Source organism: Maniola hyperantus, chromosome 9 (genome assembly GCF_902806685.2).
Source record: "Maniola hyperantus chromosome 9, iAphHyp1.2, whole genome shotgun sequence".
Taxonomy (NCBI): domain Eukaryota; kingdom Metazoa; phylum Arthropoda; class Insecta; order Lepidoptera; family Nymphalidae; genus Maniola; species Maniola hyperantus.
Window position 1 is genome coordinate 2,988,240 of NC_048544.1, and position 16,535 is coordinate 3,004,774.

At 37.4% G+C, this 16,535-nt stretch overlaps 1 protein-coding gene and 1 long non-coding RNA gene across 4 annotated transcripts in view; both read right to left on the reverse strand.

The window, feature by feature from the left end:
* Positions 1-16,535, reverse strand: part of LOC138402802 (uncharacterized) — a 498,790-nt gene that overhangs the window by 127,125 nt on the left and 355,130 nt on the right. The gene's annotated exons all lie outside the window — the stretch shown is intronic.
* Positions 1-16,535, reverse strand: part of Syt7 (Synaptotagmin 7) — a 429,808-nt gene that overhangs the window by 61,990 nt on the left and 351,283 nt on the right. The gene's annotated exons all lie outside the window — the stretch shown is intronic.

Here is a 16,535-nt window from a genome sequence, read left to right on the forward strand (position 1 = left end):
TCATGGGTTATTGGAAAAATTTTAAACATGAATTGTCAGTATTTTTATTGTAAGTTGTTTAATGTAACCAAAATATTGAACGTGATACAAGAATTTATGAAATAATTAATCAATGTTCGGTGCTTGAAAATCGGGATTGCCGCACCTTAACACTGAAAAATGTTGAGAGCGTTAAAATCTAGTACCTAGCTAACTCGTTTCTAGCATTCGTATGAGTCTTTTAAAGTTTTAACACAAAAAAATATTACGAGGAATGACCTTGTAGAGTTCTGTAAAATCTAAATATCCACGTCGTCCTCGCGGACGGAGTCGCGAGCTTAAGCTAGTATAAATTAAAACCATTTCCTAGACCACCTTCAACGTGCTTATAGCGGGAAATTGAAAAATATTGTTGGAAACGTTTTCAACAAAATATTGTAGAATTTTACTGTAGTGGAGAACTTTATTATTAGATTGGCGCCGATTCTGTTGTCTTTCTCTAAACTAAATTAAGAGTATTTGCATCATCTTCTTTTTAATATTGCTAAAACAGGATGGAACATGAATTTTACATTTAAATACTCAAAATTTTAGTGAACCCTAAAAAAAATACGCTCGGGACTGGCAGCTAAAGTCACGCCGATGATTGACGGCTCTTAATTAAATTTAAAACTGTCAAATTGTGTCTGTCCTTTTCATATTATATTATTAAGAAGAGGATGCGAATGCTCTAAAATTTAGTTGTGATCAGAATCAGTACCAATATAAGATTAAAATAAATGTTTTCTGCTCAATTTTAGTACTGTTGAGTACTTTTTTCATTATATTAGTATAATTGAAGAAAATTCCTTGGAAACTGAATTTCCGAGATAAAAAGTAGAACTACGTCCGTCTCCGAAATGTAAGCTACCTCTGTGCCAAATTTCATCAAAATCGGTAAAACGGATGATACGTCATATCCTTTTTGCTCGAATTCGATTGTCTGGAAATGTTGTCTTAGATGTTGATAAGTGGGAATGGTAGAATGCCTTTACCAAAAGTAAATAATGTTATGGTACAATATACTTAGATGTCATAAAGCTTAATACAAGTCTGCACATCTCGACAACTTTGATAGATTTCGAGTAGTATCTCAGTATAACTATAACTTTAAAGTAAAATGGATCGAAACTACTTTCTCAATTAATATTATGAAGCCAGCGCGCTAAGTGGAAATTTTGCAAAATATCGGTGATAGTTAGTTATTGTTGACATTACGATTAGTGCTAAACATTGACCAGCGAAAAAAGCAAAATGAGTTATAGGAATTGGTGTTCACATCTCCAAAATTAAGGTTAAAAGTAAAATTTTGGTCCGAAGTTAACAAATCCTAATTTGTACGACCCACTGTGCTTTTGTTGACGACCTAATTTTAACATTTACCGTAACCTAACTTTAACCGCCTTACATCCAACTGGACCTTAAAATAATGCTCTTTATAAATCTTTTTCAATCAAACGTTATAGTGTTTCGATTACAAAAATCTACCAAACTTCTTGAGTAGTGGAATCTCATACTAAGGATACTGAGAAATGGGTCGGCAAATTGGCTGATGTAGAGAATGGAAACGGACGTATAATAAACCAAAGAAATCCAATTTTTGGGAATATTCTTTCAGATAAGTACATAGTCTTTATATCGTCAATCGAAAAATCGAAAGGAACTTTTTTATTCGAAGCGATAAATCGTGGATGCTTTCCACAAGTAACGATTTCCCCATTGGCCTTGGAGTTGTTTACTACGAAATTTTCCAGTTAATATTCCTTTTAGTTCATAATAAGCTTCTTAAAAATGTTTTCTATGTCGTTATACCAAAGTTTGATGTATCATAATGCCTATTTAACGTTAATAATATTATTAGAGTGCCAACTAATTTTGGTAGCTTTATTAAAGAGCATTGAGCGTCTTTGATGATGTAGGTAAGTGAGAGGAGGACATTGGAACTCTCTCTCACACTCTCTCTCTCTCTCTCTCTGATGGCAGGACCTTAGAATTTGGATTCATTTGCTTCATTTTCCTTAGTACTTTTCAAAAAATGCAATGATATGAGCCTGATGTTGGATATGGAAGGGCGGCACTGCAGTAATACCCTACTGGCATTATTGCAGGATGCCACTAAGGCATAATGCCTGAGGCATACGGCATGAGTTGTTTGGACTAAGGCTGAGATCTATAGAGCACACTTTGACTTTGCTCAGACTTAAGATTGAGTTAAAACGAGACAGATTTATGTGAGATATATACATCTGTCTCATTTTAACTCTGTTTTAAGTCTAAGCAAAGTTAGAGTGCGCTCTATAGATCTCACCCTAGGTTTCAATCCTTTGCATTTTAGGGTTACATGCTTGAAGAGTGTCAACGGTTACTAAGCCCCCGCTGTCCATCCGTCTGTCAGCGAGCTCATTGCTCATGAACCGTAATGGGTAGTAAGTTGAAATTTTATTCACAGAGTGTGTATTTCTATTGCTTATATTATAACAACAGATAGCGAATTTCAAAATGGCCGTCATGCAAAGTTAAAAAGTACATAGTGTTATATCTTGTACGGTACCTACGGAACCCTTCGTGTGCGTGTCCGACTCGCACTTGACCAGTTTTTAGTAAATTCAAAAAATAATAGTGCTACGAGTTTTAAAAGAATTCATACTTAGGATTTTTGTTCCACGTCGAAGCCGTTAAACCTAACTTTTAAACTGTTATGGCACTTAGCCAAATTTTGTGGTTGTACGAACATTTTGCTCTAAGCTTTAATATCTAAATTCCTTTGAAAAGTAGAGCTTCCAAAGTAAAAGCACAAAATGATATAAATACTGAATTCATTATTAATGTTAAAATTTTGAGACAATTTTTTTGTGAATAATAGCGGGTATTTAGAGGGAAAAAAGCTGGTAAAAGCTTGTTTGAAAGTTGATAATTATGAATATGCCTGTTCATCATCATCGTCATGATCAACCCATCACTACAGAGCACGGGTCTCCTCTCGGAGTGAGAACGGTTTTGGCCGTAGTCTACCACGCTAACCAAGTACGGTTTGGCAGGCTTCACACACCTTTAAGAACATTACATTACATCAGTGGAGACTTTGTGTTACCCATGCGAAGCCGGGGCGGGTCGTTTGTTTATACACAAAGTTGCTCTGACTTGTAAAAATAAGCTCTAAAGGTTCATAACCGCCGCATTACCATTTTAAAGCGTTTCAAAGCTGTAAAATGGAACCGGCTGGGAGAGATAAGACACTATTTTCAAGTTCTTGTTTGCACTTGAATTTTTATTGCACGTATACAGTACCTAAAAGCTATGATAGCCTAGTAGTTAGGACGTCCGCCTCCTAATCGGAGGTCGGGGGTTTCGATCCAGGGCCCCCACCTATAACTTTTCGGAGCTATGTGCGTTTTAAGTAATTAAACATCACTTGCTTTAACGGTGAAGGAAAACATCGCGGGTAAACTTGCATGCCTGAGAGTTCTCCATAATGTTCCCAAAAGTGTGTGAAGTCTGCCAACATCGTGGTAGACTATGATCAATCAAGATGACGAATTACAAATGGCCGCCATGCATATAAAAATAAAACAAAAAGGTGTTATAGGTACATCATGTACGATGGTAGAAAACTCTTTGTGGTGCGAATCGGACTCGCACTTGACCGATTTTTATAATATCTCGAATAATAATCTCGAAGATTGTTATTATCTGTCTATTTTGTATTGAGTACCGAGGTACGCGACAGGTCGAGATAGAAATTAAGCGGGTACCGCCCCGCACACCCGCACGTCACCCGCGATATCCCGCACCGGGTTAGCGCCGGGCCATTTCGATCTGTCGCATACTATACCTACTAGCTCCCCTTTTTCTACGTGACTTGTTTATAAATTTCTTCTGTTCTCTTAAGATTAAGCGTTGGAGGTGTTTCATGTTACAGCTCTTGATTAAAGCATTAATTATTTTGGGAGCGCAGAATAATAAACTTGCAAAACCGTATCAAAAAGTTTGCGAGAAAATATTGTATGTCGGTAGGCAGCAGAAACTTTTTGATGAATAATTAAGTTCGGGGAAAGCTCTAGTCAAATCAGAAATGAAGAGATCCGTCGAAGAGCCAGAGTAATCGACATAGTTCAACGGGTTGCGAAATTAAATTAGGAATGGGCGAAGTACATAGTATGAATAATTGATAGGCGTTCGAGTCCCAAGGTGCTGGAATGGTGACCTCGCATAGGGAAGCGCAACGATGGTAGACTCTCCACTATAGCGACTGGATCCAGGCAGTGTAAGACCACAGTAACTATATGACCTATGTTCAACAGTACCTAGATGTGTATCGGTTGATACGCTTATTACAAGATTTTATGTCTCACCAACGTTGATAGTATTCGATTGTCGAAACACTTCTGCCTTATAGTAAACTGGATCTCAAGTTTGTCTACACATCTACAGTCAGCGCTCCAAGCGGAAACGTTGCGAAATTAAAATTAGTGGCATTGATTTTTGGACTTAAATTCAAGGCTGTTTAGGTCCATTTTACTTTGACGTTATTGTGTTTCGAATCTCGAAATCTAGCAACGTTGGGGAGACGTAAAATCTTATACTAAGACTAGCCCCTGTAGCGCCAAAGTTTTCTGCTACAGTTGAACGCAATCATCTCTGATCGTCTGACTCTCTCTCAATATTGGATAGAATGCCCAGTTGCATAAATAATGTAATAAATTCAACTAATTCGTGTTATCTCCAGTTCTTCTTCTTTCTCTGGGCTGGTTTCCGCACTTAAACGTTTCCGTCTGTTGTGCGTTCGTGTTATCTCCAGTTGCCGTAGCATCTTCGTAGCACTAGACAGCTACGGCGTGACAATATCGTTACGCGGACAAATTCGCGGGAATAATCTAGTATTAAAATATACTTAGTACAGTGTTAGAACTTCCAGTAAATAAACCGTATCTGGTTTCAGCTGGAGTCAACAATTTCATGTAAAAAATAAGGGAATTTTCACCACAAAGCGCAAATAATGAATAACGTTCTCGTAAATTTTTTTGAGGACCCTCGAATTTATAAAAAAATTAGTTTAAAAGTTAATGGTGTAAATACAAACATGCATTATTTCTAACGAGCACAACATTTATCTCGCGACAGGCTTGCGACAGGTGTAAATCTCGCGATCATTGCTGTCAAACGTCACACGTAACAGCGGCTAGAGAGAGATAGCAATAGCTACAAAACAAAATTATTATTATTATTATTATTATTTATTTATTATTTAATTAGAACGGCCATAAAGCCAATTACACTACTTAAAATACGAGTACAAACTAACATAAACATACTTACAAAAATTAACAACTTAAAATTATAAATTTTAAAAAGCAAAATTATAAATTTTCACAAAAGTGCAAGATCTGACCCATGAGGTCAGCCCATTTGTCAGCAAATATGTCACAGCGAGGGGACTCCTTCAGCAGTGCGTTGAGCGCAGCCAAAGTGCGCGGTATGGGTGACCTGGAACGCGCTACCGTGCGACTAAACGGACTTACGAAAAATTTGGAGCGGTGGCGGAGATAGCTGTAATTATTAGAGGGTGCATAAACGCAGCAGAGCTTGTTGTGTAGTTCAGAGCAGTCAATCACACCCCTAAGAATCTTGCAAATTGTACCAATTTGGTCGCAGTCTAAAATAATAAGAAGAAGAAAAAAGACAGCAAATGAACTGTCGCATTGCTACTACTATCGCGGTGCTGTTGCTACTGCAAAGTTTTACGTAATCACTTTTAGTTTTATTTACAAAATTAGTTTTATTTGCGAAAATACTAAGCACAAATGAGATGCAGATTTCCGTGGAATCTCTAACTTCAACATGCTACGTAGAGTCTCATTTTGTTCAACACTATTGTCATAATAGAGAAAGAGCCTGTGAGGGCCAGACCTTCGTTATTTTATAAAAGCTGAAAGTTTCTCTATCGAACGATCGCCAATTTGAAGTTTGGATCATCGTGGCTTTGGCAGATAACAGCTAACAAAGGTGTATTAATTTCTTCTTTCAAAGTATTAAGTGTAATTTTTTTAGATTAGAACTAGCTGATGCCCGCGACTTCGTACGCGTGGAATTAGGTTATTTAAAAATCCCGTAGGAACTCTTTGATTTTCCGGGATAAAAAGTAGCCTATGTCACTCTCCAGGTCTTTATCTATACCCATGCAAAAAATCACGTCTATCCGTTGAACCGTTGCGACGTGATTGAAGGACAAACCAACAAACAAACACACTTTCGGATCTATAATAAGGATACTGATAGTATTAGAAATCATGTCATGCATTAGCACACTCTAGAAATTTTATAATAAAATAACAAAGGTCTGGCCCTAACGGGCTCTTAGTCCATACAGTTACACGTGCTGAAAAGTTTTACAATAGAGGCCACGCATGTGAAAATACGTTTGCACAAACTCGTTTGAGCAGACGTGCATGACGTAACTTTGGTATAATTTCATCATAAATAGAGAAATTCGTAACTTAATAAGAACAAAACACAGCTATTTTAGTTTTTTATTATTAATAGCGACAATAGAAATACATTCTGTGAAAATTTGAACTCTCTGTCTCTTACGGTTCACGAGATACAGCTCGCTGACAGACGACGGACGGACGGATGGACGGACCGCGGAGTCTTAATAGGGTCCCTTTGGGTACGGAACCCTACAAAATGAGCCCCAAAATAACTCACAATAAAAGTAAACACAAAAGCAACATTTCAATAGATATCATTTTAAATGGCCACGCTTCAAAACTTTGTAGACTCGTCCCAATTTTCTCAGAAACTCGACACCTGAATCTGAAAGGCTTTGTCGGCGTTTCAAAGGGAAACGTCTGCGCGAACTTTCCTAACTGTCTAGCCTGGAAAATGCACTGTTTTCCATTTGTGTGACAAAAGAATTCTTATGAAATATAAAACGTTACACATAAGCCCTGACAAGTGACACGCCGTTCGTACTATTGCTTTTATTCCCAAAGGTTGACAACATTGTATTTTATTCACTTGCTTTCGTGTACGGCACTGCTTGCCTAACACTTTTTTCATCGATGCAATGACAGGTCAGAACTTTTACATAGACTCTGCTATCCTGCAGCAATCAATGTACTTTGTGCCTTAGGCGTCCATTAGACAAGATTAGGTTTTTCTGTAGGATTTGCCACTATGATTTACGAATAGTTTACGATATATTGCGATGTAATTACATTCTATGTAAGTTAATATAAGTAAGAAGTATAGTTCGCTCAAACTTTTTTGGTGCCTGCTGGCTGAGTAGGTATATACTTTAGTTTCATTCAGTTTTCTAAGAAGCTAGACAAGTACTTAGCTTCATACTGAACTGCATAAGCGGCGATGACGCTATCGCGTTAACACGACCTTGCTAACGCGAACAGACAACGAAATCATGATACGAGTGAAAACCTAACTCCAGAAGTACTACTAAATGGACGGAGGTCAAGCGAGTCACAGGGAGCCGCTGGATTCAGGCAAAGCAAAACCGTGGTATGTGAAAGTTCCTCCATTTATGTCTAGCAGTGGATGTCTATCGCTTGATTAATGATGATGATAATGATAATATCAAAAAGGAGTATTAAAAAAAGTGTTCGGAAACCATAATCAAGTTTACCACAATACAATTTTCCCGTTCGTTACTCTTCAATGGTGCTTTATTTCGCCAATAAAAGTTTCAAGCGGAGAGTGGGCCGCTTAGCATAGAGGGAATTTATCTCAAGAATTTAATGTTTCCTTGGTTAAATTGCTTAGGAACCCATTTCTTATCCTTTAGGGTCAAGGAAAATTTATTAGAAAATCACCATGGCAGTAGTGAGTCCTACCTACATCGTTGTACTACTTGTAAAAAGTTTACATGAATAAAAAAACATTCTATTCTATTCTATTCGTTTATACTTTAAACAAGCAATTCTTGTATCATTAGGTATATGATTGTAAATGTGAAAGTGTGTTTGTTGGTTTGTCCTTCAATCAGGTCACAACAGAGCAACGGATCGACGTGATTTTTGTATGGGTTAAAGACCGGGCTATGGGTTAACGCGGGGGCAGTGCGGGTGTGCTGGGCGTTCCCTCCCCGATTGCCATCTCGGCCTGTCGTGTTGTATAGATACTGTCGAATTGTCAAAATATGCATCTACTACTGGTTCGGAATGCCTTTCCTACTTAGAAGAACCAACAAGAAACTCGGCGGTTTCTCTTTTTAAAGATTTGAAATACACTATCGTTTCAGAAGGAACAACGAGAGAGAGATATTTATAAAAATGAAATACTAACAGTGATCGACAACCGTAAAACAATTTTAGTGGAACGCAATACTTCGTGTTTCCGCCATGTTGCTTTTATTCTATTTGAAATGGTATACCACTTCTTTTTAGAACAAATAAAATTCAGGAAGCGAATGGAACGGCGGATGTGTTTAGTGTTGGGAAAATTCTTTTAAATTGGTTTATTGGGAAAGTATTTCTGGAAATTAACACAAGTAAATAGTCTTTGCCTATAGAACAACTGAAAATATTGTGGCTAAGTACTAGCTTATGCTTGCGACTTCGTCCGCGTGGACTACACAAATTTCAAATCATTCATCGTTATCGTAATCGTCAACAAATGTTGCCCTTTGATTGGCTGTGAAAAAATGTAAACAGGGAATCAACCAATCAAAGGGCAAAATTTTATGACGATTACGATAACGATGAATACGTTTCTCTTACACAATCGGGAAGCTGATCCCATATTTTATTGATCGTAAACACAAACTCATAACCTATCACATATAGGTCAAAATAACAGTGTGGATAAAATACACACATCCAATTCTTGTATGTTTTCTAAAAATACACCTTCATTAGCATTTAACTTGCAGGAGATGGGAACACAATAGGTCGTTCCCATTCTGTTGAGAGACGGAAATGTATGCACGGTGTATTGAAGTGAATGATATAGAATGAATGAGGTGTAAGTAGGGTTGTCAGGCAACTTTGTCGCGTGGGAGGTTGATTGTCTTCTACACCCTTGTCTACTCTTCACCCTGTGAGGCTGTGTCTACCTTTTAATATGCTTAGCCATTTATCTATGATAGCGGGATTTTATAATTTCATATGCATAGCATAAGTGAGAGGCGTAATGTATACACGGTGTGTCAAAGGGAAAATAAAACTGGCCAAGTGCGAGTCAGGCTGGCGCAACGAGGGTTCCGTAATACAGTCGTATTTTTTCGACATTTTGCACGATAATTCAAAAACTATGATCCATAAAAATAAATAAATAAATATAGTTATCTTACTTCGAAAATGGAAAATACTAATTATTAGTTTATAACCACAATTTTTTTCTTATGTGATGTAACCACAAATTCACGGTTTTCAGATTTTGCCCGAATGTCGGCTATAAGACCTACCTACCTGCCAAATTGCATGATTCTAGGTCAACGGGAAGTACCCTGTAGGTTTCTTGACAGACCGACAGAGAGACAGACAGATAGACAGGCAGACAGACAGACAGACAACAAAGTGATCCTATAAGGGTTCCGTTTTTCTTTTTGAGGTACGGAACCCTAAAAATAGAATGATCGATATACAAGTAAGTATAGTACGTGACAGGTTGAGCTGGCAACAACACCCACGCATCGGGCGTGCGGGCGTGGATGACGTGCGGGTAAACGGGGCGCCCTCGCACTTGGCAGGTTTTTTTTAATCTAAAAATAACCAACAATATTATAATCTTGAAGTGAATAAAACCTGAACTATAAAAGTGTAACATTCAGAAACCCAAAATAATTACCACCAAGTTCGTCGAAAACAAACCCTGTTTTTCCAGCGATTTTCCCTATCGTAGGAAGCATTAAAAACACAATAACATAAAGGTTTAAGTATTCAGAGCACGAAGTTAAGACCCCTCTCCGTTCTTCATTTCCGGTCGTCGGGCCTGCGTTTATGCGTACCCGGTTTTATATAAAGTAATTCTCAAATGGTATTTTTCTGACCTCTAAAGGAAATGTTATTTTAAAATGGAGACGTGGTTGAAATAAAATATGTCTTTCAAAACTAGTATTAAATTTTATATTGTGAAGTATTTATTATATAAAATTTAATACTAGTTATCACGTACAACAAGTTAACCTCAACATCCCGCCGAATCGTCTTGAGATTTGAACTTGTTTAAAAGTGTTAACTTTATTATAAATTGCAAAATAAATTTTATGGATCAATGAGATGTATTTCTATTTGCTATATCATATTTAAGTATGTCAAGTTTTTATGTTGTGTGTCGCCGACGTTGCGTAGATACTGATTAGATGTATGGGTTCAAATAAAAATGCCATATCCCTTCCAGTTTAGCATACTTCCATTTTAGACTGCGTGCCACTGTAAGATCGAAGTCAAGAACTGTCTTGGATCTGAATAAATAAAATATACTTAGTTCTCGAGTTCATCAAGATCTTTTCAACTAATCGTCTACTACTGACAAGGATCTTCTCTCAGAATGAGAACATAGACAACATAGTCAAACCTGATGTTTTTTTGGTCCGATATAAATTAGCCCTTGACTGAAATCTCACCTGGTGATGATGTAGTCTAAGATGGTAGCGGGCTAACCTGGAAGGGGTATGGCAGTTTTTATTAAACCCATACCTCTTTGGTTTCTACACAGCGTCTAGATAGAACTTTTGAAATAGAACTAGAAAATGCTAAATAATAACGAAATCAGGTAAGTTAAAAAGTTCAGCAGGTATAGATTATTATGTAGGTAATAAATTGTTGTTTTTTTACAGCGAAAGGAAGAAGTTTTATATTAACGATTTGCGTGCTGAACGAATATTAATTTACCTTTTGAGTCCCTGCTGAATTTATACTTTAAAATAAAGTATGATAATCTTTTAAATATTACGCAGATAACAGTGTTACGTGTTGTTACGTATTTTCCTCGGAGGAAAATTTATTGAATTTTGGTTAACGATGTTAATTATGGGTAGGTACCTAGCTAATTTATTTTGTAATTAAAATTAATTAACGTCCGAGCTGTGTACTTCGGAGTTTGATTAGATATCTGTTCCTGCATTAAGAGTGTACCTAGGCTCCGTTGGGCATATTATCATGTAAAGAGACGATGACTACCGAACAAAGAAAGTACTGAATATCGCGACCAAACCACGAGAGAAAAGAAGACGCTCAACCAAGTCATGATAAACCAATATCAATAGGGGCATCTCGACAATGACAACCCAGGACAGAAAGTCCTGACTTTTACGTACAAGGAGACCCGACCCCAAATGAAATGGATGAAAGGCAAGAGAAATAAAGAAGAAAAGAAGAACTAAGGTTAGAATCTTTTATTTACTGACCAGTCTATAATATATCTACTATCAAAGAGAGAATCTTTACTTACGAAATAAGTTTCTTGACCAAGTCATGTCGTTTGATATTATAATATTAGACAATCTGTTTATACTTTTATATCTAAACTATCTTATGCTCGCGACTTCATCCGCGTGGACTTCACAAATTTCAAACCCCTATTTCACCCCCTTAGGGGACAAATTTTCAAAAACCCTTTCTTAGCGGATTCCTACGTCATAATAGCTATCTGTATGCCAAATTTCAGCCCGATCCGTCCAGTACCTACATTGAGTTGTGCGTTGATAGATCAATCAGTCAGTCAATCAGTCAGTCAGTCAGTCATCTTTTCCTTTTATATATTTAGATTACAGATTCTTAACGATCGCCGTCGACCAAGTTTGCCGGGCGACTAGTCGACCGTGGGTAACGGGTCTAAAAGATATGACGTGCTTGAATGCAAACTTGCCTGATGATATGGGAACTAACATGTAAAGGCGCATGGTTAGTTCCTTTATAAGCCCACTCAGCCTTAAATAAATTCTAGCCATCATTGTACCGGAACGCTTAATCACGGCAAACCACAAAGGCTTTATTTTTTACACGAAATAGGATCATTGACTTTTGAATAGTAAATATAATAGGTACCTGTAAATATAATTGTGTTTGCACTCACGCGAACGTTATCGATTCATAAAACTATAACCAGAGAAAGTCAACTAATTACTGGTCTATAAAATACCTACAGTACTAGCTGACCCGCCCGGCTTCGCTCGGGTGGAATTTAGCAAATCAACGTGGGGGTAGAATTTTCAAAAATCCTGAAATAGGTAGGTACCTACGTATTCTTTCTTTTGTAACTGAAAACCCAAATATCAATTTTCATGAAAATGACTTGAAAATGACAGACTTTCATACAAACTTTCATCCCTTATTTAACCCCCTTGGTAGTAGAATTTCTAAAAATCGTGAAATACGTACTTATTTATTTTTAACCAAAAGCTCAAATACCAATTTTCATCGATGTAACTTCAAAAATGACGGACTTTCATACAAACTTCCAACCCCCATTCAACCCACTTAGTGGTGGAATTTCGAAAAATCCTTTCTTAGTGGATACCTACCCTTTACAAAGAATATTTAGACCCTCCAAATTACATGTCTTTAGGACCAGCGGCTTAGGCTGTGCGTTGATATATATGTCAGTCAATCAGTCAGGACTTTGAGTTTTATTTAATATTAGCTGATGCCCGCGACTTCATCCGCGTGGATTTACGTTTTTCAAAATCCCGCGGGAACTCTTTGATTTTCCGGGACAAAAAGCCTATGTGTTAATCCAGGGTATAATCTATCTTCATTCCAAATTTCAGCCAAATCCGTCCAGTAGTTGTTGCGTGAAGGAGTAACAAACATACACACTCACACACATACAATCATTTGCCTTTATAATATTAGTAGGAAGTAGGAAGTAGGATATAGATATATGTAGATTGTATGATTTTTGTTCTATAGAAATTCTAGTGACCAAGTTTTTCCGTAAAAAGTTACTTTCAAGGGTCTGTATAGAATCACATCTACGCTCTTTTTACGCACCATAAAAGTTATTGAAAGAAGGATCTATAAAACGGCACAAGGTTGCGACAGCATCCATTTTTTACATCCACTCACTCTCACGTAGGAAAGTGTACAAGTTTTAATAGTATCATCACTCTTAAGCATTGTGAGATATTCCTCTCTTTCACACCCAAGGCCATAGCTTGAGAGGGACAAAGATAGATTGCCGTAATTTAGGCGCAGGTGTGTAAAAACGATGAAAGGTATCTTTCCCTTGTTATCTCTATAAGAATCAGCGATAGTAAAGTTTGCTATACACCGAATGCTATGCGATAAACATTCTTACCACAGGATAAGAGCGATCACGCACTCATCCGATCCGAATCCGTGACAATCAGTACCCTTATTATAAATGCGAAAGTGTGTTTGTTTGTTAGTTTGTTGGTTGTCCATCAATCACGTCGCAACGGAGCAAACGATTGACGTGATTTTTTGCATGGGTATATTATGCAAAAGACCTGGAGTGTGACATAGGCTACTTTTTATCCCGGAAAATCAACGAGTTCCCACGGGATTTTAAAAAACCTAAATCCACGCGAACGAAGTCGCGGGCATCAGCTAGTACGCATATAAAAATATCAGCATCATATTATGTCATAAGCTACCATACAAATAGTTCTATGACAACATCGGAACGTATTTTGAGATGATTGTATGAGTGCGTAACCGCCGTAAGGATATTATTATGATATTATTACCATAGCTATTACATGCAGAGGTTCGACGAAGCCGTTTAGACAGAGTAATCATGCGGTATGACCCCAGCTGACTTACGTAGTTAGGGCTCTATACAGAAGGGTGATAGCCTAATGGTCAGGATGTCCGCCTCCTAATCGGAGGTTGGGGGTTCGATCCGGGCACGCACCTCTGTGTTTTCGGAGTTATGTGCGTTTTTAAGTAATTGAAATATCACTTGTTCTAACGGTGAAGGAAAACATCATGAGGAAACATGCCTGAGAGTTCTCCATAATGTTCTCAAAGGTGTGTGAAGTCCGCCAATCCGCACTTGGCCAGCGTGGTGGACTATGCCCAAACGGCCAAACCCTTCTTATACTGAGAAGAGACCCGTGCTTTGTAGTGACCCGGCGATTGGTTGATTATGATGATGATGATAGAAGGGTAACCTTGGTCTCCTTAAAAACATTTTTAATAAAAATATTAGGTGCAACCTAAATTTTTGTACGGATATTTTTATCGAGTTCCAGGACTGTTTTCTTACGAAATTTAAAAAAAATATTTTTCATTTCTCTAGCAAATCTCGCTCCTCCGCTTCGTACATTTGGTGTACACAAGCCTTTACATAGTCGAAGCGTAATTTATGTAAACATAGCCCTAGGGGTGAGTTCCGATGACTCAGTCTAATCTCTAATGCGCCGCATCCTCATCTGGATTGTAAATATCGTCTGTTATCTTAAGATTAGGCGTTGGAGGTGTTTTTAGGGTTCCGTACCTCAAAAGGAAAAACGGAACCCTTACAGGATCACTTTGTTGTCTTTCTGTCTGTCGGTCTGTCAAGAAACCTACAGGGTACATCCCGTTGACTTAGAATCATGAAATTTGGCAGGTAGGTAGGTCTTATAGCAGACATTAGGGGAAAAATCTGAAAACTGTGAGTTTGTGGTTACATCACACAAAAAAAAAATTGTGGTCATGAAATAAAAATTAGTATTTTTAATTTTCGAAGTAAGATTACTATATCAAGTGGGGTATCATATGAAAGTGCTTTACCTATAAATTCTAAAACAGATTTTAATTTAAATTCATGCATACCTACTAGTTTTTGATTTGTCGTTCAAAATGTCGAAAAAAATAGCCGAGTACGGAACCCTTGGTGCGCGAATCTGACTCGCACTGGCCGGTTTTTGTAATAGCTTTACCGTATATGCTCAATTACAAGCGCTTCTGAAGCTCTCGCTTAGATACATCATTAATTCAACTCGCCGATTAAAGTCTACACTCTCTCGGATTAGTTACTTCATTTATAACACCTTTACTGTCTTGTGAACACACAAGTGGCTCAGGTAATGTGATATCGAACGTCTGTGCTTACAGACTCTGTACTTAAGTGTAAGTCATTAGGGGGAAGTGGGGCAGATTAATAGCAGAAAAACGAAAAATCCAAAATGAAATTTCACTTCTGATGAAATATCATTCAACTAGCTTAAGCCAGCGACGACAGATGGTTTACACAAATTTCAAAATAACCCCCTAAGAGGTAGAATTTTCAAAAATCCTTTCTTAGCAGATGTCTACGTCATAATAGTTATCTGTATGCCTTTCAGCCCGATCCGTCCAGTAGTTTGAGCTGTGCGTTAATAGATCAACTTATTTTATTATTTTTTACTTAGTTTATATCAGTTAGTCAACTTTTCCTTTTTTATTTATTTATATAGTTAGATATATTTCTTGTTTTGTTCTACAGCTACCAAATATACACTAAAATATTATATAATCATAATAAAAATAAAAAAACCTGGTTAAATAAGAAAAAACTAATAATATTTTAAGTAAAAAAGGGGGATTTGTATGATTTTGCCCCACCGATGCGAAGGTGCAGAATACGCCGCTTGGGGCACTTTGATATAAACTTTAAAAAAAACTTGATTAAGTACAATAGGAAGGTATTTTTATGTATTACTAAGTAGTGAAAAACTAGTTTCAGTCCTTATGGCCTCCACTAGCAACGCGGCGCTCAGTTTTTCAGTTTCGTTTGGCTTTTAAAGAACAATAATTTAACACTGAACTAAAATCCGTACGCAAACTGCAGAACCTGTTTCAGAAGCTCAACAGCAAACTAAAAACACGCTTAAATAAACGATTCATTTGCGACAGCTGGAAACCGTGTGCTTTCCATTAGCAAAACACGTGTGCAATGTACGTGTGTGTATATATGGCGTTTTTATTGTTTTTATTGTTCCGTACCTCAAAAGGAAAAAGGAACCCTTATAGGACTTTGTTGTCAGTCTGTCTGTCGGTCTGTCCGTTTGTCCGTTGTGTCTGTCAAGTAAACCTATAGGGTACTTCCTGTTGACCTAGAATCATGTTTGGTAGGTAAGTAGGTCTTATAACACAAGTAAAGGAAAATATCCGTAAACCGCTAATTAATGGTTACAGCACAAAAAATTATTAGCGTTTTCAACTTTCAAAGTGAGATTAGTATACCAAGTGGGGTATCATATGAAAGGGCTTTGCCTGTACATTCTAAAACAGATGTTTATTTATTTTTAAACATAATAGTTTTTGATTTATCGTGCAAAACTATGAAAAAAATCGACTGCCGTACGGAACCCTCGATGCGCGAGACTGACTCGCACTTGGCCGGTTTTTTGTAATTTTTTTTTTTATTTTTGTTTATTCAGATACAAGTTAGCCCTTGACTGCAATCTCACCAGATGATGTGATGATGCAGTCTTAGATGATAGCGGGCTAACCTGGAAGGGGTATGGCAGTTTTTTTTTTTATTAAACTCGTACCCCTTTGGTTTCTACCGGAACGCTAAATCGCTTGGCGGCACGGCTTTGCCGGTAGGGTGGTAACTAGCCACGGCCG